The sequence below is a fragment of the Phyllostomus hastatus genome, unplaced genomic scaffold (genome assembly GCF_019186645.2).
Source record: "Phyllostomus hastatus isolate PE091 unplaced genomic scaffold, TTU_PhHast_1.1 phas_contig_38, whole genome shotgun sequence".
NCBI lineage: Eukaryota > Metazoa > Chordata > Mammalia > Chiroptera > Phyllostomidae > Phyllostomus > Phyllostomus hastatus.
Genome location: NW_025333869.1, coordinates 1,514,057 through 1,536,386, shown reverse-complemented (window position 1 = coordinate 1,536,386; position 22,330 = coordinate 1,514,057). Strand labels below are relative to the sequence as shown.

At 37.6% G+C, this 22,330-nt stretch overlaps 1 pseudogene; it reads left to right on the top strand.

Moving 5' to 3' along the window:
• The first annotated feature begins 20,216 nt into the window (after positions 1 to 20,216).
• On the top strand, positions 20,217 to 20,702 carry LOC123821111 (annotated as a pseudogene).
• Positions 20,703 to 22,330: the final 1,628 nt, after the last annotated feature.

The following is a 22,330-nucleotide window of genomic DNA, read 5'->3' as shown; positions in this document are numbered from 1 at the left end:
TTTCTTTATCTGCTGATGAATGATTCTTTGTCTGAGTCATGGATATATCTCCTTGGAACACAATGGCTTAAGTACCATCTTGATTGCTTGCAGACCTCCCTGAGGCACAAAGGTTGAATTTCCTGTGGACCTTCTGGAGTCACATAGGTCATGAATTCCAGTTCCTGGAATAATAGCTTTCCAGCATTAATTACTTAAGCTTATCAACTATAACTGAAGCTGAAATGTTTAACGAGTTCAATGGGTTTCAAGTAATGTTTCTTGTGTTCTCTCCTTTGTAATATATAAAATAAACTATAAAACTGCCATTCTCCAGAGCATTTTTCTCAATCCTTTGAGATCTTGCTTTTGAGTATGAGTTCTCTTATGCATATTTTCCCACTACAGGGATAAGTTATAGGAAAAATTGGAAATATGACAATTTCAGCACCAAGTGGTAGAAAAAATATGGGGTTTTGTGTCTTGGTGTTTAGACAGATAGCTCTGGCACAAAGTTGTGTAATTTGGGTAAAGTCACTAAAGCTTCCAGGGCTTTGGTTATATTTTCCCTACATTTATCTTTATACTCTTATAATGGGGCCAGGACTCCCTGCTGCCAGCGTCCTGGGTCACTGTTCTCTCCAGGCCATGATCCAGTGAACATGGATTTAGTCTCATTGTACTTGTTCTTCTAGGAATCTCACACTCCTGATTTAGGTAAATTGGGTCCTTGTCCTTAATCTTATGGTGTTTTAGTTGACACAACTTTCATTGAAAATACTTTCATTTAAATACTGAAGACTGAGAAGTCTCAAAGTTGTTAGGAAGAAAATTGTGATGATGAAATTGCAGGCACTTTCACAAGACAGGTCATATTACCTTCTGGGCTTTTACCTCTCCACCTGGCTGATTAAAGCATTTGAAGATTGATTGTACTGAATAACTTGGTGAGTTTCCAGAACTATAAACTCTTGGGCCCCATCCTAGACCTATCAAATCAGAATCATAGAAAACAATCATGGAATGTAGGAGCATTTCAATGAGTAATGAAAGGCTGCAGTTCCAATGAAAATCAGAGACATATATTTTATTTACAAAACTCTGGAATTACTGTGTCAAAATTTAAAAGCTATCTATGCCCTGGCTGGTGTAGCTCAGTGGATTGAGTGCAGGCTGTGAACCAAAGGGCTGCTGGTCCGATTCCCAGTGAGGGCATATGCCTGGGTTGCAGGCCATGTCCCCAGTGGGGGCCATGTGAAAGGCAACCACACATTGATGTTTCTCTCCCTCTCTTTCTCCTTCCCTTCCCCTTTCTCTAAAAATGAATAAATAAAATACTTTTTAAAAGCTATCTAGATAAAAATAAATAAATACAATCTTTTAAAAATATTAATTAAAATCTCTCTAGAGTATCAGTGCACAGATCCAAATTCTTTTTTCTGATTCTCACTTAAGGCTTCAGTGTCTAACTTCAGCGTAGTACACATCATAGTGTCCACAAGATATCTTTATGACAGACTAACAATAATATTCAAAATAATAATAATAAAATGAAAATTGTAAACACATTTGATCAGTTCAGTGTGGCTACCTTTGGGATAATAGATGTGATATGACATCAAATTAGTTACATTGTACCTCCCCTGATTGATAAGACAGAATGATAAACATATCAGACTTTATTTAAAGTGCCTACTAAGTTGCTCCTTTGAATGTAATTCTGAGATTTGGGTGACTGCTAGTAATTTGGATTTTTTAGCCTTAGTGTCTTAATTTTTATGTTTAATTGTATGTGATACTGTGATATAGTTAGAAATTCATATTTCACTTTATTTCCTGCTTCTTGGCACAGAGCTCCTAAAATCTTTGGGATTTCATTAGTGATGAAGTGAGAAGAGCATCTTTTGTTACTCGTATTAATACCCCCTTCAACTAACCACCCCTGAGTTTATGCCAATGAGTGACCCTTCGGGGCCCCTAGGGAGCTTCAGATTGGGACTGGCTTCCTAAGGAGCTAACCATGAGAGAAGAAAGTTATAATGTCCCCACTCCTCTTACCTCTAGGAAGGGGGCAAAGGGTGAAGATCACACCAATCGTCAATGATTTACTCAGTATTGCCTATGTAATGGGGTTTCCATAAAAACTAAAATATAGAATTGGAGAGCTTCTGAGTGGATGAACACATGTAGGTGCTCAGAGGGTTGTTGGCCCAGAAAGGACCTATGAATCTCCATGTCCATCTCATGTATGGACCTATACATCTCTCCTATTTGGTGGTTAATGAATTGTATCCTTGGTAATAGGAAGTAAATATTTTCCTGAGTTCTCTGAGCCACTCTGGCAGATTAGAGAACCAGAATAAGGGCCTATGGGAACCCCTAATTCATAGACAGTCGGTCAGAACACAGAAGCTTCATGATTTGTGATTGACATCTGAAGTGGGGCAATTGGTGGGACTGAGCCCCTAACCTGAGGGGGCAGCTCCAGCTCCAGGGAGTCAGAACTGATTTGAGTTGTACAACACCAAGGAGAATGGGTTCATGTGGGAGAAAACTTCTACACTTTCAGTTTCAAAAACATTATGAGTAGAAGTAGATCTTTAAAAAGATTTGAGATGATGGAAAATACAGAGGTAAAATCCTTATTTGGTGCTATATAACACATTTAGCCTTTAGAGAATTCAGATTATTAAGAAAGAGCTGATCTTTAGAGGACTATGTGGATATAGCCAAAATTTGTAGATATTAATCTGATAATAGGTATTATTACCTAGCAAAGTACTACTTATTTTTTTCCTCCTTATCCCAGGTTTACTTTAAATTTTTAGAAAGAGGGGAACTCAAGGATAGTAATATAGTTTAGCTCTAATTGGGGCACTGGTTAGAAAAACAGAGCACAGCAAAAGTTTAATTTTTTCACTGATTTTATTCATTTCAGATTTAAAAAATCATTGATTTGGTAAAAGCACATTACTGCATACTTGTTAGTGGTGAGCTTGTGCCTGAAATGAATATTACAAAGCTTGGGGAAAATATTTGAATTTTGAAATTTTAGTTTTCCATAATTCCTGCATTTTGGGTCTAAGCATAGCATTAGTAAAGCTGTTCCTGGAACATACTGATGATAAAATAAAACCACTTCCCTTGTTAAAAAGAACAGAATTACAGATGGGCTTTATTAATGACAAGTAGAGGGGACAATAACCACAAAAGCTTTAAAGCTTCAAAATGAGTAATAAATGGCTGTGCTATTAGCCATACCCTATGCCAACCAAACTGCAAGTAAAGAATGGGAACACAATAACATCCACTATCAGCATGGTGTTTTGACTGCATTGGACCATCTGAATAACTGACCAACTTGGTAATTTTCCTGAAAATTCAAACTCAGTGAGTTTGACTGAAGAACACCTACCATCACTTTTTAACGTACCTGTAATAAATAAGTAAATATCTACTGTTTCCATTACTTTACAAAGAGTCTTGATTGGAATCTTTAAAAGAAAATTAACAAAAATACAAAGCATTTTAATAGGTAATTTGATGTTGAAGTTTTTTCAAGAAAGCAGCTAAAGCAGAGGACCCATGTTTTCTTGGCCACAACACTTTTACTAATCTCTATGTGAACTTATTAAAACAATGTGGAAAAGGGCTTCTGGGCAAGACGGAGGCATAAGTAGATACACTTTACTTACTTGCACAACCAAAAGAAGAATAACAACCAATTTAAAAACAAAAAAAACAGAACTGCCAGAATATTGACCTGTATGGAAGTCCAACAACCAGGAAGTTAAAGAGAAAACATACATCCACTCAGGTTGTAGGGGTGGAGAGGATGCACATAGCAAGGCAGTGGGCTAGAGGACTGGGAAGGCCAGGCAGTGGCTGGTGGGTCAGGTTGTCCCACATTCACCTGTGGCTAAGCTGGGAAGAACAACTGGGGAATGAGACAGACTGGGCAACCTAGGGTTCCAGTGTGGGAAACTATAGCCGCAAAGCCTCTGGCGATAAAACCTCTGGGTGTGTGGGAGTTGCAGCAGTGGGAGACTCCCAGTCTCACAGGAGAGTCTGTTGGAGGCTACCATGGGATACTAGAAGATATCTAAGCCCACACACTCAGGAATCAGCACCAGGGAATCACCTGAAAGGGCACAACCCTTTCACATGCAGGAAGTGAAAGGGCAAAACATTTACACTTGTGGGAAGTGAAGAAGGTGACTGAAAGTGGGGTGAAAGTCAAACAAACAGCATTGCTCCCTCTCTGACCCATCCCACACATACAGTACCACAAAACAGAGAAGTGGGTTGCTCTGTCCTGGTGAATACCTAAAGCTCTGAGCCTTACAGCATAATAGTTGTACTGAGACAAAGAAATATGGCTCAAATTAAAGAACAGATCAAAACCCCAGAAAAAGAACTAAGCAATGAGGAGATAGTCACCCTGTCAGGTGCAGAGTGCAAAACACTGCTAATCAGGATTCTCACAGAAATAAAGAAGTAAAGGTTATACAAAGTGAAATAAAAAAAATTATACAGGGAACCAATAGTGAAAGGAAGGAAACTGGGACTCAAATCAAGGATTTGGAGCAGAAGGAAGAAAAAACCTTTAACCAGAACGAAATGAGAAAAAAAATGAGAATTCAAAAAAATGAAGAAAAGCTTAGGAAATTCTAGGACAACTTTAAACGTTTCAACATCTGATCACAGGGGTGCTAGAGAAGAAGAATAGCAAGAAATTAAAAATCATTTGAACAAATAATGAAGAAAAACATCTCCAATGTGGTGAAGGAAACAGACTTCCAGGAAGTCCAGGAAGCCAAGAGAGTCCCAAAGAAGTTGGATACAAGGAGAAACACACCAAGACACATAACAATTCAATTATCTAAGATTAAAGACAAAGAGAGAATCTTAAAAGCAGCAAGAGAAAAGGATACAGTTACCTACAAAGGAGTGCCCATGAGACTATCAGCTGATTCATCAAGAGAAATATTGCAGGCAAGAAAGGGCTGGAAAGAAGTATTCCAAGTCATGAAAAACAAGGACTTACAAGTGAGATTACTTTATCTAGTAAAGCTATCATTTAGAATGGAAAAGCAGATAAAGTGCTTCCAAGGTAAGATCAAGTTAAAGGAGTTCATAACCTAGCCCTTATTATATAAAATGTTAAAGGGACTTTTCTAAGAAAAAGGGGATGATCAAAAATGTGAACAGTAAGATGACAACAAACTCACAACTATCAACTATGGAACCCCAAACAAAAACAAAATAAGGAATCAACTGGAACAGGAACAGAATGACAGAAATGAAGATCAAATGGAGGGTTATCAGTGAGCAGGAGAAGGAGGGAGAATGGGGAAAAAGCTACAGGGAATAAGAGGCATAATTGGTAGGCACAAAATAGCCAGGGGGAGGTGAAGAATAGTATAGGAAATGAAGGAGCCAAAGAAGTTAAATGTGTGACCCATGGGCATGAACTGGGTCACACATAAGGAGGTGGGGAGAATACTGGACGTAGGGAGATGCATGGTGGAGGGGGATAAAAGGGATAAAAATATGGGACAACTGTAATAACATAATCAATAAAATATACTTAAAAACACAGAACAAAGGACAGCAATAAAAAAATCCATGGTATTTTTGCAATGAGGCAAATATGTTTGCCATTATTATTATTTTAAATGTCATATTTGCCATCTCACAAGTGTGATGCTTCTGTCATATTGTGTGGACAAGGCAACCAAAATTCCCATTGCTTTAATGCATATATGCACAGTTAGTTGATCTTCTCACAGAACCATGAAGTTGCACATTAGGTCCTAAAAATATCCAGATGTGAAGTAATAAAAATGTTGAAACACTAGGGAAATAGGAACTTTTATTTTATAAATATAATGACAACAAACTGACTTTACCCCCAAAAGTACAAAAGCAGACTTTGTAATAACATAAAAATAAATAAAATTTAACAATAGCAAATAAAGGGGGAACTCCATCCTTTTTATTGTACAACTTTCTTTGAAAATAAAGTGTTGTGCATGAGATATCAATAGACATAAAAGTGTGAGTATGTCTGTTATGTGATATTGTAGGTGGAGACTGACCACCATCCATTTGAAAAACAGAGTTTAACACTGAAAAACTAAGCCAATGAACAACTCAATACCTGATGCAGCATTTCTTTTTAGAATTTATAATCATTTAAAAGAAAAGCAAAAGTCTTCCCACAAAGCTACCTTTAATGCCAATATTGACATGAATTCTCTTTCTGGTTAGGAACCTACAAATTAGAATCATTCTCAATAAAAAAGTATAAGAGGTGGTTCAGGCCAAGATGGAGGCATAGGTAGAAATGCTTCCTTTCCTTGCAGTAACATAAGAAGGATAACAATCAATTTAAAAACAATAAACAGTGAGCAAAATATAAACAGAAACCCTGAATTAAAGAACAAAGTAACAGTAACCAGAGGGGAAAGAGGGATAATGGGGTAAAGTAGGGGAAGGTCCATTTAAGAATATATATAAAGGACACATGGACAAAGCCAAAGGGGGTGGGTATGAGGATAGGAGGCAGGGATGGGAGGGGTGGGGAGCCAAGGTGGGGTGAAAATGAAGACAATTTTACTGAAACAATAATAAAAAACAAAATAAAAACAACAAACAACCAGAACTACCAAAATAGCAATCTGCATGGAACTCCGAAATCCAAGGAGTTAAAGAAATATTCATCCAGACTGGTGTGCTGTGACAAAGAAATATGACCCAAATGAAAGAACAGATTAAAATTCCAGAAAAAGAACTGAGCAACAAGGAGAGAGACAACCTATCTGATGCAGAGTTCAAAACACTGGTAATCAGGATGCTCACAGAATTGATTGAGTTGGTCCCAAAATGAAGAAAGAAATGAAGGCTATACAAAGTGAAAAAAAGCAAAATATATAAGGAGCCAACAGTCAAAGAAAGGAAACTTGGAGTTAAATAAACAATTTGGAGAATAGTACAAAATAAACATTGAACCAGAACATAATGAAGAAACAAGAATTCAAAAAAAAAATGAAGAGAAGCTTTGGAACCTCTGGGGCAACTTTAAATGTTCCAATATCCAAATTATGGGGGTGCCAGAAGGAGAAGAACAAGAGCAAAAAATTGAAAACTTATTTGAACAAAAAATGAAGGAAAACTTCCCTAATCTGGCAAAGGAAATAGACTTCCAGGAAGTCCATGAAACCCAGAGACTCACAAAGAAATTGAACCCAAGGGAGAACACACCAAGGCACATCATAATTAAGTTACCCAAGATGAAAGATAAGGAGAGAATTTTAAAAGCAGCAAGGGAAAAGGAGACAGGTACCTATAAAGGAGTTCCCATAAGACTATCAGCTTATTTCTCAAAAGAAACCTTGCAGGCAAGAAGGGTCTGGAAAGAAGTATTTGAAGTCATGAAAGGCAAGCACCTACATCCAAGATTACTCTATCCAGAAAAGCTATCCTTTAGGATGGAAAGAAAGATAAAGTGCTCCCCAGGTAAGGTCAAGTTAAAGGAGCTCATCATTACCAAGCCCTTATTATATAAAATGTTAAAAGGACTTATCTAAGAAATAGAATATCAAAAACTATGAACAATAAAATGATTACAAACTCAGAACTATCAACAACTGAACCTAAACAAAAAAATAAGGAATCAACTAGAACCAGAACAGAATCACAGAAATGGACATCACATGGAAAGTTATCAATGGGTAGGGGGAAGGGGAGAATGGAGTAGTCATGCTTCAGGGTATAAGAAGCATAATTGATTGGCATAAAATAGACAGAGGTAGGTTAAGAATAGTATAGGAAACAGAGCAGCCAAAGAACTTAGATGTACACCCCATGGACACAAAGTAAGAAGGGGAATACTGGAGGGTGAGGGGGTGCAGAGCTGAGGGACGATAAAGGGGAGAGAAAATTGGGACAACTGTAATAGCATAATTAATAAAGCATACTTAACATTTTTAAAAGGATTAAGAAATACCAAACTTCCATTCATGCCTTTATCAGAGCTTGATTCCAGTTTGTCCTGAAGTGAGCATTGATGTGGTCCCTCACTGAGTGAGTGACCCCAGCATATCTCCACATTGCAGGTGTCCTCCAGGTGTGGGCCCCAGATTAGCAACATCAGCATCCCTAGTATTTATCAGAAAAACAGCTTCTTGGTTGCGCTCATGACCTCTTGAATCAGTGACTCTGGAGGTGGACCCTGCTATCAGAGGCTTACAATTTTTGAGGACGTTCTGATGATTTTCAAGCTTGAGAGCAGTTATTCTAGGTCAGGTTACAGTGATTGCAGGTGGAGGTCCAGAGTGATGACAGAGCTAATTAATGCTTTTGGCAGAGAGAGTCTCAGGTAAATACCTTTCCTCTATCAACAAAGAAATCACAACTCATGGAGGAATTTGTGAGAATCAGTATAAAGCTCAAACTGGACATCTGGCTTTCCTCCACAATATGGACAAACCTTCCTTCCCTGCCATAGTACACCTCAAGCTCCACGTCACTGTTTTTTTGTGATGTGAACACAGCTGGTAATTAAGGGTGACTAGGTGTGAGGTTCTCTATTCCTGTATGGGGGTGAAGCTATTAAATTTTCCATGAGGTTACACAAGATGTCAGAGTAGTGAATAAAAGACATTCTAACCTCCCCCCAGGACCAATCTGGAATTACAACTAAATTGTGGAGAAATCACCTGGAACACACAACTGAACAATAGTGAGAGAGAAGACTTATAACCTCATACAAATAGAAGAATCCATTTCAGCACAACCTGAGTGCACCTGCACAACATTATACAAGAAATGGTGGGTAGAATGACCTTCAGTCAATCAAGTGGAGGGAAGAACGCAAAGAATGACCCAACGACAATTGAAACCCAATTATATCCAGAGAGCCAACGTAAATGGCATAAACATTATCCCAAGAGCATCAAGATCAGGAGATCAAGGAGACAGCACCACTGAATCTCACAGGTCTCCTATGACAGAAGTTCACATCAGAAATTCAGGGAATCAAAACATCAATTTAAGAAACAGAAACAAGAAGAGTCTCACAAATAATGGGAAGAGAAAGAAACAACCCCCAATTGGAAGGAAAGGTGGAATCCTCAGAAAGAGTACTAAATGAAATAGAAGCAAGTCAGCTATCAGATATTGAGTTCAAAACAAGAGTTATAAGGAAGCTCAATGAGCTCAGTGAGAAATACCAAATCTACAGGGAAACTATGAGGAACTTACTGCAAACTTACATCAGCAAGAAAAAGGACATAGAAACTATGAAGAGTCAAGAGGAAAAGAATACAGTCTCTAATATGAAGAACACAGTAGAAGGAATCAAAAATGGGCTAGATGAAGCAGAGGACTGAATCAGCAAACTGGAGGACAAGGAACAAAACTCATAGAAAGACCAGAAAAAGGAGAAAAGACTAAAAAAGGAAGAGGAGGGGTAAAAAGAACTGCAGGACAACATGAAATGTAATACTATATAATAGGGATACCAGAAGGAGAAGGAGAGCAAAAGATAGAAAACCTGTTAGAAAAAGTAATAATGGGGACTGTGGATGCTGGCACCAGAGAAATTGAGGTGCCAGGTAAAACCTGGAGAAGAGATGAGTTGGGCCATGTTGGACCCTGACTCAGATAGTTTCTGGACTGGAAAGTTGGGCTATGTGAAAGGCCCTCCGCTTGTTAAGAATGACAAGCAGCTGCTTTGTAAAGAACTGTCCAGCAGTGGCTGGCTGGCTTGCTGTATGGGTGATTTGAGCTGTGCAAGCCCAGAAACTCAGTGACTGAGTGGAACCATTGCCCAAGCTTGTCTCATGCTGTGTGCCTAGCAGTTGATTGGAGCTGTGCTCCTAAGACTGAGTGGCTGAAAGAAACAGCTTGCCCAAGACTGACTCATGCTTTGCACAGCTGAGTGGCAGATTTGAGCCTGGCAGCTCATGGAGGACCTGGGCCACAGTCTGGGAAACTGTGAATAATGCAGTTCAGACCAGGTCTCCATGCTCTCAAAATTATAGAAAGGAAGAAAAGAGAAGCCCAGCCCCCCTCTTCCTGTAGCATCTAGGAAGACCAGCAGAACTCACCGAACAGGTTTAAAGTAAGCAGGAGGCTTATTATTTTTTCTTTCTTTTTTGTTCCTCTCTCTTTTTCCCCTTTTATTCTTCCTCCAAGTAAGACAATAAGACATAGAATTATGAAGGGTCCAGAGACAGATCGAAAGGTGGAGCACAAGGCAAACTCCCCAAACCAAGAAACTGAAACAAATGTCATTTTGCTATTCCATAGAGCTGGCATTTTATTCTTTATGTGTATTATTTTTTTTCATTATTTTTACCTCTTTTACTTTATTAGCATTTTAAAATTTCTCTTTCTTATCTTTAGTTTTTCTTGTTTCTCTGTTTAATTGCATTGTTTGACTGGTTTACCTTATTCTCTCTTTATTGTATTTTAATTTTCCTTTCATCTCACCTATGTTCCAATAACACACATATCTTGTTCAGGTAATTTGTATTCTGATTATCCAAATCATATATTCCTTGTCATATTATTGTTGTCCAAGTATTATTGTAAATAATTGCTGTTCCATACAATTGTACATACTACACAGGAACCCTCCGTGATCTTAGCCCATAACTCTATTCCATCTCACATTATGCCTACTTTCTATCCTTTACTCTCACTATATCTTATCTAACCTTGCTCAAGAGCTCTGTTTTCTGGATGCAGCTGACAATCATCCTCCACTCTAACAAGAGTCTTATCTCTCTTTCACCTTTTATAGAAAGTGGTTACTTGGGTGAAATATCAGTTAACACAATACTTATCCAAAGAATCTCCCGTCTTTTCTCTACTTGCTGGCACTATAAATTCCAAAAAATACTCTCCTACTTTCTGATAAGGACTCTGGCCCATAGTGTCCTCAGTGTTATGGATGAGAAAAGATAAACTCACATGAGCTACTGCGTCCTGTGGAGGAAAAGGGACAGCACGGCTACTCTCTCAAGGGGTGAGTACCTCGGAGTGGCCCGGCCACTCTCTTAAGAATAGAGTGCACTGACCCTTGCCTTGACAGGCTTTTATTGGCTTTCTAATAGCATATATCAAAGAAGGTTTTCATTCATTATACTTAGGTTTGCTTTAGGTAATTACTTTTCATATGTTGCAATGGAAGGGATGTTACTGATTACTTCTTACAGATTAACAAGGAAAAAATCTTGTAAATGCAAGGGGATGATAACAGTAACAGGTCTGATTACATTTCAGTCCTTGGGAGAATTGGCACAGACTTGAGGAAGTTACTTTAAAGATATGCAGTAAGCACTTGCTGCCTCAACTCAGGGTGAGTGAGTTTTAGCCAGAGCAAGTCACAAAGCAGCCTAGGTATAACACAGGCCTGATTTCCCATGGGAGAACTTCTTTGAGAGCATGGTCCTGCCTGCCTACTCACTCCCCATTGGTTTTCCATGTGGGTACAGAGCTACATTTCCACGCCTTGTGAAGCAGTTCCCTATAGCTGTCTTGATCCATTTGGCTTTCCCCCTGTCACTGATCACATGCAAGAATCGTTGGGAGTTGCAAACATCAGTAAGCTTGCTGGAGGAGAATAAACACCAACAAAGGAACCACTAGAAGGTAAAAACCCAAGTACAACACAAGAGCCTACACAAACAGAAGAAAAGGCAAACTTAGAGCATCCAGACAAGGAGACCAAAGAGACTACACCACTGAACCCCATAGAATTCCTACCATAGAAGTTCACCCTCCAAAGATGGCTAGCAAAGTGAAACAGCAGGAAAGACAGAAACAAACAAAAAGAGTCATCTAAAGTGGGGAGACAAAAAAGGAACATGCAATCAAATTGAATGGAAGACTCCCCACTAAAAGAGCTAAAGTAAATGGAGGTAACCACAGAATCAGATGTAGAATTCAAAATGATGCTTATAAAGATGCTCAGTGAAATCACAGATGACTACAAGGAACTAAGTGAGAACTACAACATCAAGAAAAGGACATAGAAACTATAAACAAAAACCAGCAAGAAATGATCAATAATATCTTGGAAATAAAAATCACACTATAAGACATTAAAAGAAGGCTGGATGAAGTAAAGGATTAAATCAGTGAGCTGGAGGACAAGGTAGAAAAAACATGCAGATAAAGCAAGGAAAGGAAAAGAGGCTCAGAAAGAATGAACAGGAAGTAAGGGAGCTGCAAGAAAACATGAAACATAATAATATCCATATAATAGGGATACCAGAAGGAAAAAAGAAGAGGAACCGATAGACACCCGTTTAAAAAAGTAATGATGGAAAACTTCCCTAAACTGATGAGAGAAAAGTCACACAATGTGTTTCCAGGAAACACATTGAGTCCCAACCAAGAGGATCCCAAAGAGGACCACTTCAAGAAACATCATAATTAAAATGGCAAAATTACAAGACAAAGAGAGAACCTCAAAGTCAGCAAGGGAGAAACAGGAACTAACATACAATGGAGCTCTGATAAGGTTAGCAGTTGACTTCTCAATGAAAATGCTCCAAGCCAGAAGAGAATGGCAAGAATTATCCTAAGTAATGAAAACCAGAGGCCTGCAACTAAGACTACTTTATCCAGTAGGCTCTCAATTAAAATGGAAGGCCAAATAAAGAGCTTCCAGGACAAAAGAAGCCTCAAAGAATACACCTCCTCCAAACCAGCAATGCAAGATATGTTAAAGAGACTGCTTTAAGAAAAGGAAAGAAAGGGGGAAGAGAGAGAGAGGAACACAGGTACAAAAAATGGAAATGAACAAGTACCTATCAATAATAACCTTAGAGATAAATGGATTAAATGCTCCAAAAAGAAGACATAGAATAGCTGAATGGATAAGAAAGCATGACCCACACATATATTGCCTACAAGAGACACACCTCAGGGCAAAAGACCTACACAGACTGAAAGTGAAGGGATGGAAACAATTTTTCCAAACAAATGAACAGGAAAAAGGCCAGGGTAGCAATGTTCATATCAGATAAAATAGATGGAAAACAAAGGGCCATTAAGAGAGACCCAGAAGGCCACTTAATAATACTCAAGGGAAGAATCCACCAAGAAGACATAAACATTGTAAATATATATGCACCCAATATAGGAACACCCAACTACATAAAGGAAATCTTAGAGGACTCCCAGAAAGATATTGACAGCAACACAATTATAGTAGGCAATTTTAACATCCCACTGTCAAACATGGATAGATCGTCCAAACAAAATACCAGCAAAGATATTGTGGCATGGAACAATGCCCTAGATGAAATGGACTTAACTGATATATATAGGACCCTCCATCCCAAAGAAGCTAAACACACATTCTTTTCAAATGCACATGGAACATTTTCAAACATAGACCACATGATGGGACACAAAACAAGCCTCAACAAATTCAAGAAAATTGAAATCATACCAAGCATTTTCTTAGATCACAAGGGACTGAAACTAGAAACCGACCCCAAGAAAAAAAAAACTCAAAACACTCAAAATCATGGAGATTAAATAGGATACTATTAAACAATGAATGGGTAAAGATTGAAATTAGGGAAGAAATCAAAACTTTTCTGGAAACAAAGCAAAATGAACTCACAACAACCCAAAACTTATGGAACAAAATGAAGGCAGTCCTAGAGAGAAGTTCCTAGTGATACAGGACTACCTAAAAAAATCAACATTTCAAATAAACAACCTAACCCTACACCTACAAGAACCCAGAGAACAACAAGAAAGACAGCCCACTGCAACTAGAAGGATGGAAATAACAAAGAACAGAGTAGATCTGAATGACATAAAGACTAAAAGATGAATTCTAAGGATCAGTAACCTGTGGAGCTGGTTCTTTGAAGACATAAAAATATTGACAAGACTTTAAGTAAACTCATCAAGAAAAAAGAGAGAAGACTCAAATAAACACAATCAGAAATGAAAGAGGAGAGATTACAACTGAAACCACAAAAATACAGAGGATTGTAAGAAATTACTACAAATAACTAAATGCTAAGAAATTTGAAAACCTAGGTGAAATAGACAAATTTCTACAAAGATGTAATCTTCCAAAATTAAATGAAGAAGTATAAAGCCTCAACAGACCAATAACAGTAGATGTAATTGAATAGTGATAAAAAAAAACCTCCCAACAAGCAAAAACCCTATACCAGATGGTTTCACGGGAGAATTCCACACAGCATTTAAGGAAGAGCTAACCCCTATTCTTCACAGACTATTACTAAAAAATTCATGAGTGTGAAACACTCCCAAACCTTTTTTTATGAAGCCAGCACCATCCTAATTCCAAAACCAGATAAAAACACAACAAAGAAAAAAAACTTCAGGACAATATCACTGATGAACCTAGATGCTAAATCCTTAACAAAATATTGGCAAGCCACATCCAACAATACATTAAAAAGATCATACACCATGACCAAGTGGGATTCATCCCAAGGATGAAAGGAAGGTACACTATTTGCAAATCAATAAATGTAATACATCACATGAACAAAAGCAAAGGCAAAAATCACATGATTATATCAATAGATGTGAAAAAAAGCATTTGATAAGGTACAGCACCCATTTGTGATAGAAACACTCAGCAAAGTGGGAATAGAGAGATTAGTCCTGAACATAATAAAGACTATAGATGAGAGAATTACAGCCAACATCATACTCAATGGGCAAAAACTAAAAACTCCCACTAAGATCAGTAGCAAAACAAGTTTGTCCACTTCCACCACTGGTTTTTTTTTTTACATTTTTTAATGTTAATTGTTGTTCAAGTACAGTTTTCTGTCTTTTACTATCATCCCAGCCCACCCACCCAGTGCTCCCCACCTCCCTCCCATTTCCACTTCCCTAGTTTTTGTCCATGTGTCCTTTATACTTGTTCCTGTAAACCCTTCCCCTTTTCCCCTGAAATTCCCTTCCCTCTCTGCTCTGGTGATTGTCAGCTTGTTCTCTGTTTCAGTGTCTTTGGTTATATTTTGCTTGTTTGTTTGTCTTGTTGTTTAGGTTCCTGTTAAAGGTGAGATCATATGGTATTTGTCTTTCACCACCTGGCTTATTTCTATTCAACATAGTGTTGGAAGTCCTAGCCTCAGCAATCAGACAAAAAAAGAAATAAAAGGAATCCAAATTGAAAAGAGGAAACAAAACTGTCATTGTTTGCGGATGACATGATAATGTTCATAGAGAATTCCATAGAATCCACAAAAAAAATTGGCTTGACCTATAAAATGAATTTAGCAAAACAGTGGGATAGAAAATCAATATTCACAAATCAAAGGCATTTTCTCTATACCAACATTGAAATAGCAAAAGGAAAAATCAGGAAAAATTTTTATTTGATATAGCAACAAGGAAAATAAAATACTAGGAATAAATCTAACAAAGGAAGCAAAAGATTTGTACTAAGTAAACTACAGAACAGTGAGGAAAGAAATTAGGGAAGACACAAGCATATGGAAATATATACTGCTTTAATGGATCAGAAGAATTAACAACACCAAAATGTCCATACCATTGACAGCAATTTATAGATTCAATGCAATATCTATTAAAGTATCAAGGCATTATTCACAGAGAACAAACGCTTTGAAAATTTTTATGGAACTATAAATGACCCTGAATAGATGTAGCAATTTTGAGAAAGAAGAGCAAATTAGGAGGGATCACAATATCATATATCAAACTATATTACTTGGCCACTGTAATCAAAACAGCCTGGTACTGGCATAAAAAACAGGCACATGGACCAATGCAAGAGAACAGAGAGCCCAGAAATAAACCCAAGTCTCTATGGCTAATTAATAGTGGACAAACGTGGCTGCAGCATGAAATGGAGCAAAGATAGTTTCTTCAACAAATTGTGTTTGGAGGGCTGGACAGCTACATGTAAAAAGATGAAACTCAAGCTCCAACTTACACCATATACAAAAGTAAATTCAATGTGGAGAAAGGACAAATATAAATTGTGACACTATTAAAGTCCTAGAGGAGAAGATGGGCAGGACAATCTCAGATATTCCATGCAGCTATATTTTCATTGATGTGTCCCCTAAAGCAAGGGACACAAACAAATGGGATCTCATCAAAATAAAAAGATTCTGCATGGCTAAAGAAAACAGCACTAAAGTAAACAGAGAACTAACCATATTTGCCAATGATACCTCAGACAAGTGTTTGATCTCCAAAATATATAAAGAACTCACATGACTCCACTCTAAGAAGACAAGCAACCTTATTAAAAAATGGGCAAAGGACTTGAACAGACACTTCTCCATGGAGGACACACAGAGGGTCCAGAGAAATATGAAAAGATGCTCAGTGTTGCTAGCCATCAGAGACATGTAAATTAATACTATAACAAGATACTACTTCACACCAGTGAGAATGACCATCATAAACAAAGCAACAAAATACAAATGTTGGAGAGGATGTGGAGAAAATGGAACCCTAGTGCACTGTTGGCGGAATTGCAGACGGGTACAACCAATATGGACCACAGTATGGAATTTCCTCAGAAATCTGAAAATGGAACTGCCTTTTGACCCAGGAATTCCACTTGTAGAATTATATTCTAAGAACTCTGAAACACCAATCGAAAAGAACCTATGCACCCCAATGTTCATAGCAGCATAATTTACAATAGTCAAGTGCTGGAACCAACCTATGTGTTCATCAGTAAATGAATAGATAAAAAAAATCTATGGTACATTTATACAATAGAGTTCTGTGCAGCAGAAAGAAAGAAGTATCTCCTACCCTTGGTGACAACATGGATGGAACTGGAGAGCATTATGCTAAGTGAAATAAGTGAGGCTGTGAAAGACAAATACCATATGACCTTACCTTCAACAGGAACCTAATCAAGAAAATGAACAAGGAAGCAAAATATATCCGAAGACAATGAGATTGAGAAGAGGATGACAGTGGCCAAAGGGGAGAAGGGAGGGGTAATGGGGAAAAATGGTGATGGTTTTACAGGAACTATTGTGAAGGACACATGGATAATAACAAGGGCATGTGGAAACAGGGGAGGAGGTTGGGTGGGCTGGGGTGTTGGGGAGGGTTTAGGGGAAAAGGTAAAAATCTGTACTTGAACAAAATAAAAAATGTTAAATAAAGAAAAATAAGATGATATAATTGTCCTCTGTTTAGTCTGCAGCAATGATAGTGACATTTGTTCTCAATTATGAATTAAACATACATAAATCCTTAAAAAATCAAAACAAGTGAGTAAAGTAGATGTAATTGTGATCAAATTTATATGAACTTTTCTGATGTACAATAGACATGATGTCATCGTAGTGTACAACATAATGATGTGATATTTGTACACACTGTGAAATGATAACCACAATAAGTCTATATGTTGCATATTAAACTCTTAACAGATAAATTATTTTAAAATATTTTCTCCATTCAGTAAGAATGCATTTTAATTTTGTTGAATATTCCCTTTGTTGTGCAGAAGCTCTTTAGTTTGATGTACTCCTACTTGTTTATTTTGCTTTTGTTGTCTTGGCTTTAAGTGAAAATCATCACCAAGACTAGTGTCAAGGAGATTAACACCTATGTTTTCTTGTACAATTGTGAAAATTTCAGGCATTCATGTTGGAGTCTTTATCTACTTGGAGTTAGTTTTGTGGATGCTGTAAGTGGTTCAGTTTCACTTTTTTTTTTTTTTTGCATGTGGCTGATTCATTTTCCTAGCAAAGTTATTGAGGAGAATGTCTTTTCCCATTATATATTCTTAGCTCCCTTGTCATAGATTAATTTAACATATAAGCATGGGATCGTTTATTTCTTGGCTTTATATTCTGTTCAAGTAATCTATGTGTCCGTTTTAATGTTCATACCATACTGTTTTAATTACTGTAGCTTTGTAATATTGTTTTAAATCAGGTGTGTGATGCCTGTAGCATTGTTCTTTTTCAAGATTGCTTTTACATTAATGATCTTTTGTGGTTCCATACAAAATTTAGGATAGTGTTTTTCTATTTCTGTGAAAAATGCTATTTGAATTTTGATAAGGATTGCATTGAATTCATAGATTGCTTTGGATAGTATGAACATTTTAACAATATTAATTCTTTCAATCCATGAGTACAGAATATATTTTCATTTATTTGTGCCTTTTTCAATTTACTTTATTAATATCTTATGGTTTTTTAGTGTATGAGCCTTACATCTCCCTGTTTAAATTTATTCCTAAGTATTTTGTTCTTTTTGATGCAATTGTGAATGGGATTGTTTTCTTAATTTCTCTCTGATAGTCTGGTAGTAGTATGTAGAAACACAACAGATATTTGTATATTGATTTTGTCCTCTGCAACTTACTGAATTTTTATTAGTTCTAACAGTTTTTGTGTAGCATCTTCAGAGTTTCTCTATATAATATCATATCATCTGCAAATAATGACAATTATACTTCTTCCTTTCCAATTTCAATGTTTAATTTCTGATACTGAAGGCAAAGCTTTCAAATTTTCACTGTTGAGTAAATTGTTAGCTGTGGGCTTGTCACATATGGCCTATATTATTTGAGATACATTCTGTTTATACCCACTTTGTTGAGTTTTATTTTAAATGGATATTGAATTTTGACAAATGATTTTCTGCATTTATTGTGATGATTATATGGTTTTTACCCTTCATTTTTATAATATGTATCATGTTGATTGATTTGCTAATGCTGAAGCATCTTAGCATTCCTGGAATAATCTCACTTTGATTATTGCTCTTATTGTTGTATTAACTGAATGTGTTCTGAAGTTAGACGTATTTTCTTCTGAGAAAATCATTTTTTTAATCATGGGTTGATGCTTTGATCAAAGAACATGAGACCCCACACTCCATATTTAAGATGTTACTTATAATTTTAAGGAAATATGGAACAGGTAAGAAAATTTCACTGAGGTCCCCATTGAGAGGCTATGCATTGTTTAGATTACAACACACCTTTCAAGTTCTGTGAGTTCAGTATTTCGTTGCCTTTGAATGATCTTACAACAATTCAAAATAATTCTTGTTCTTAGATATGCAAATAAATTTTGTCTGGTGGTGGTCCCATTGACTTTCTTTCCTTTCCTCCCATGAGAAAAAGCCAGTTTTGCATTTATTTGTAAATTCATTTTGGCATTTCTTTACTGAGTAAATTTTGCTGTATTTAAATTCTTACTTGTTTGACTTTTTAATTTTTATTTATTTTTATTGTTTTGCTCTTTCCTATTAATTTTAATTTTATTTTTTTATTTTAATTGTTCAAGTACAGTTTTCTGCCTTTTACTCTCATCCCAGCCCACCGCACCAGCCCTCCCCACCTCCCTCCTGTATCCACCCCACCTTTTTTTTGGTCCATGTGTCCTTTATACTTGTTCCTGCAAACCCTTCACCTTTACCCTGAAATTTTCCTTTGAATATGTTGTGGCATCTACCTGATCCTGTCATTCATAACTAGTTAAACAAAATATTTGATATACATATGTTGATTTCCATTTTTATGGAAGTAATTACTTTATCCCATTTGGACAATTATACTTAACATACTTATCTAGCATTACATTATCTAATTCATAAGAACCACCATGAGTGCAATAGGAAGTCAGTAAACTTAAAAAAATTAAGGATCATCTCTTGCCTGTTTTTTTATTGTTCAAATATTGTGTCTATTTTCCTGATATCACTTTTCTCCACTCAACCCACTCCCACCCTCCATCCTTCTCCCCTTTGGCTTTGTCCTTGAGTCCTTTGTATATATTCCTTGATGACCCTTTACCTTCTTTCCCCCATTATTTCTGTCCTCCCTCCCCTCTGATTACTGTCAGTTTGTTCTTTATTTCAATGTCTCTGGTTATATTTTGCTTGCTTATTTGTTTTGTTGATTAGTTTCCACTTATAGGTGAGATCATATGTATTTGTCTTTCACTGCCTGGCTTACTTCACTTAGTATAATGTTCTCTAGTTCCATGCATGGTGTTGTGGAGATTAGGAGCTCCTTCTTTCTTTCTGCTGTGTAGTATTCCACTGTGTAAATGTACCATAGTTTTTATCCACTCATTTACTGATGGGCACCTACATTGCTTTCAGCAGTTGGCTATTTCATCTCTTGTCTTGATTTTGGTTGTGATTTAAAATCTTTTCTATGAGCTCCTCCAGTCCCAGGCTCTTCAAGAGCTATGGGCTTGGGTGCAGAGATAGCCAAGTCCAGGAACCACATCATGCAAAACCAGTCCCCAAAATGGCACAAAAACAGCATCAAGAAACCCTAATTGCAAAAATATGAATCTATCAAAGGGGTAGACCACAAGTTTCTGAGGAACATGTGTTTTGTCAAGAAGCACAACAAAAAGAGCCTAAATAAGATGTAGGCCAACAACACCAAGGCCATGAGCAAATGTGCTGAGGGTATCAAGGCTCTTATCAAGCCCAGGATTACAAAGGGCAGCAGCCACAAGTTCAGTCAACTTGTTTACATTGCTTACCCAAAGCTCAGGAAACATGCTCGTGCCTACATCACCAAGGGTCTCTGGCTCTGCCCAGCAAAGGCTAAGGCCAAGGCCCAAGCCAAGCCCCAGGCTGCAGATGCAGCTGCAGCTCAGGCTCCAGCTCAGGCTCAGTTTCAGGCTCCCAAAGGTGCCCGGGCCCCTGTGAAGGCTCCATAGTGGAGGTATCTGTCTTCCAACATGAGGAAAGAAAGATGGGCTGGGGTCCTCCTGTGGTATTTGTGCAAATAAACCTGATACAGAGTCAAAAAAATGTTTTCTATAAAGGTTTAGTGACACAAGTAGTGTATGATCTTTGGCTTTGAAGACATCACAGAACAGGGTATGAGAGAGGTAAATAGGTAATTATGAAATAAAGTACTGTCCCAACAAAAGTCTATATAAGTTGCTGTGTCATTAGTTGGCAGAGGTGTTCAGGTGTTCATTTGAGGCATAAATCTTTTAGCTTAAAGGCTAAGAAGAAAATTCTAAAAAATCAGAGAGTTTTTTTTGAGCACATGCTTTTTTTACCATCAGTATTTAGCTAGGAGAGGGGAGTACTAGAAATTGAGCTTAGGAAACTGGAGAATGTGGGGAACTCTGGCCAGAGGAGCTCTCCCAGCCTCCGTTGATGAGAATGACTCATCCCAGACACAATCTTGTTGCTCTGTTGGGAAAGGGGCTGGCAATTTCTTCTAGTGGAGAATGCCCTGGCCCTTCTCTGACACAGCTTTTATTAGCTTTGGGAAGTGCAGGGGAATACAGCACAAGTGCATAGCTTATCCATAAATGTCCAAAGGTATAGTCATTAAAATACACTATCTATAAATAACAATTTAAGAAACACAGAAATCTTTTCATGTTGGGGTTTGCAATATATGCTGATGCCAGATGGTTGTAAAGGCATATATCATGAAGTAGGGAGTTTTACTCCTTATGCCTTGAACTAAAAAATCTGGGTTATACCTACAGGTCTTATTGCTGGGCAGAGCATGCTTCAAAGGACAAAATGTACATATCAGGCCTGATTCCCACAGGAACCCTTGGTGTTAGAGTTGGATCATGCTTGCCACCTGCAATTTTACCTGATTTTCCATGGGGACTTACCAGCCCCTTTGAGAGCTTGCTCTTGTGGGGCTACAATCTCCAAAACCACACAGAGTGGTTCCCAACAGGAAAGTGTAAGCCTGTTTGCTTCACCAGGAAGCTACAGCTTTTCATACTCCAGGGGAACACAGCATTGTACTCTGCCAAGGGAATTAACACTCCTCCCTCCTCCTTCTACAATACTGGTTGTTGAGGGAAGCTGAGGGAGGTGCTAAACCAAAGAAGCTTGTCAGTCTATTTAGAGAGTGTAAAACCATCCAAACCCCTTGAAAGCTTAGGAATTTAATTGATTCTTTTGAAAAAGTGCCTTGTCTGTCCCAACCCCAAGCTAATATAATCCCAGGGGAACTAGAAGCTAACTTTCTGTCTCTGGAATTTGCACTTGCCCTAAGCACTTGCACATCCTCTCTCCATAGCCATGTGGCCTTAGCAGCCATATGCCCCATGACCAGGGGGACTTCACACAAAAATTCCAGGAGGGAGACTGGATATTGTAGCTCAGCAATGAACTGCAGCTGACAACACACACCAAGCCAGCCAGATGCTGGACTGGACTGTACTTTAATATGAAGCAGAAACTCTGGACACTGGCTTTAGTCTTGGCTTTGCTGAGGACAAGGTTGAACTTTTTCCATGGTGAGAAAAGTGGAGATGGGACATTGGAAAGCCAGAAGAGGAACTCCCTTAATTTTACATAATCA